This window comes from Salvelinus sp. IW2-2015, linkage group LG4q.1:29, assembly GCF_002910315.2.
Source record: "Salvelinus sp. IW2-2015 linkage group LG4q.1:29, ASM291031v2, whole genome shotgun sequence".
Taxonomy (NCBI): Eukaryota; Metazoa; Chordata; class Actinopteri; order Salmoniformes; family Salmonidae; genus Salvelinus; species Salvelinus sp. IW2-2015.
Window position 1 is genome coordinate 70,951,285 of NC_036842.1, and position 2,584 is coordinate 70,953,868.

A 2,584-nucleotide genomic window follows, 5' to 3' on the forward strand; every position below is an offset into this window, starting at 1 on the left:
GCACACGCACAGGCGCGCACACACACACACACACACACACACAGACAGACACACACATACATATTCAGTACTTTTACATCAAATACAGCTGAGTATATGACTGTCACTTGTGATTTGAGAGCATAAGTGGGTTCATAATGGTTTTCAGGATTATTTAATTGAATCAGTAAAAGAACAACAAAATCAATCAAGAGTGAAAGTCAAAGTGTGAATGTATTCCATGAAAGAAATATCAGATTTCTCCAGTATTTTCTAGTCTCTTGTGATTTGGTTCTGGGGGTTGAGATTAGTATTTTTAGACATTGTCCCACCCCCATTCTTCTATGGAAGGAGATAATTTTTTTGGGGGGCCAACGTATCTCTTAAGCAGTGGCGGTTCTAGCTTGTATGGCTCCCTGGGTGAACCCCCAGTTCAGCCCCCCCCCCCCAAAAAAAGCAGCACCATTCTACACTAACTGTAATTTTTATTCAGACATTTGGAACAACACAAATAATCATAGCATTTAAAACTATATAAATATATACAAAAATAAGACTCAAATAATAAATATCAAAAATAAGTAACAAAGACAAATAGAAACAAATTGTAGATTAGAAATACAAATAAAAAAGAAATTTGAATCATTACACTATTACCCTATTGCTAACAAAAAATACAAATAAAACTAAATTGCACAAATCTTCCCTCTTCCTTGTCGTGGTCCTCTGGTTGTATAAACTTTGTATGACAGTGACAGAGATGGTTTCCAAAATTCTGATGGTTGTTTAGTGGTTTGGTCCATACTGTACCAGGAACACCAATAGAGTATGCAGAATCTCCCTTCCTACTGACCACTTCACATCCAAACCTGAGAATATAGGACAGAAATAAAAGGTTATGAATCATTAGCATTAGAATGAGGACAAGAGCTACAAAACCTGCAGTTAATAGACAACCACACGAGCACACACACACACACACACACACACACATGCACACACGCATGTATGCAAGCTTATTGGCAAGCTTATAAGAAGCTCAGATGCTCAATCAAGCAGAACGACACCCTACAAGGTTTAACTATAAATGCATTTCATTGCCTACCCGAAACACTTACACAATCCATAACAATGCCAGATCCTTGGTCAACATGATAGCCACCTCCACAGTCCACTATTGTTATTTAGGCTACCATAACATAATTTCTGTTTATTTTTTGTTCATTTTAGACACTTTCAAACATTTATTCAAGCCTGAAAATGCAAACAGTATTTTTCAATATTTCGGCAAATAGGCCCTGCATGCACTGTGCTGTGTGCGTTTCCTCTCCTCCATTTTAACTCTGTATGAATGGAGCTCTGTAGGCTTTAATCACTTCAGGGAGCCGGCCCAAACTCTTTCTCTGTCAATTTTCACCCACTCACCCATTCAAACAGTCTCTTTCTCTCACCAGCCCCACAATGCAGGGTTTGTCCTCTCTCTCTTTGTCCACCTCTGATATATTTTTTGACTGCTCCCTCTTCTCAGACGGCATGCAGCGTATGCAAATAGAGACCCTTTCATTCGCAAGACCCCTCCTCTGAACGGGTACAACCTCGAAGGGGACCACACTCACACACGAACAGACTTACAAACGCAAACACTGGCACATACAGACTGACATACCAGTTATTTTACACTGAAAAGTAAAACTGTTATCTGTCCTGGCCTTACCACAGCCATAAGGTGGTTCTGTAACACTAGAGGTTTATGCCATCCAAATGAATCTTCAATTCAACACAACAATATAAGACAATACAACAGAAGCATACTACTTCAAATATGAGTAGGCAAAGCATGCAGTGAGTGGCAGAGGGAAAAGTTTTAATATAGGGCCGAGGATGCATGGATTATCTTCTATATGGTGAGGGTGTTGTTGTAGACTTTGAGGTAGAGTCTAGACAGGGATCAAGGGTGGGGGTTACCCTACACAGATCTACAGAGGGGTAGATTGAAGGAGGGGCCAGACTGGAGCTATGGAGCGCAGACTGAGTACTTTGGTTTTGGGGGTGAACTGTGTGCCTATGGTGGGTTAGATTGTGTGTCTGAAGTTGGGGTGCCAGTGGGGGTTGGGTAACTGGAGTTGTAGTGGGGGTTGGGGGATAGACTGGAATTTGTAGTGGCGGGGATAAGATGAGAGTATGTGGTGGGGTGGGGATAGACTGGAATTGTAGTTGGGGTGGTGGGGATAGACTGAATTGTAGAAGTTTATTGAGGGTGGGAAGTAGTACTGGAATTAAGTGGAGGTGGAGGAAAAGGATTGATGTGATAGACTGGAATTGTAGTGGGGTGGAGGATAGACTGGATTGTGCAGTGAGGGAGATGGTGAGGATAGACTGAGTTGTAGGGTGGAGGGATAGACTGGAATTGTAAGTGGGGGTGGAGGATAGACTGAATTGTAGTGGGGTGGAGGATAGACTGGAATTGTAGTGGGGTGGTAGGATGGATAGACTGGAATTGTAGTGGGTGGAGGGATAGACTGGAGTTGTAGTGGGGGGGGGATAGACTGGATTGTAGTGGGTGGAGGGATAGACTGGAATTGTAGTGGGGTGGAGGGATAACTGG

The 2,584-nt window shown here is 42.3% G+C and overlaps 1 long non-coding RNA gene across 1 annotated transcript in view; it reads right to left on the bottom strand.

The window, feature by feature from the left end:
* Positions 1-634: 634 nt before the first annotated feature.
* The window catches only part of LOC111962479 (uncharacterized), a 14,296-nt gene continuing 12,346 nt past the window's right edge, over positions 635-2,584 (bottom strand). The window contains exon 3 of the long non-coding RNA XR_002877112.2: positions 635-848. This is a non-coding gene — a long non-coding RNA (uncharacterized lncRNA). The remainder of the gene's footprint in view (positions 849-2,584) is intronic.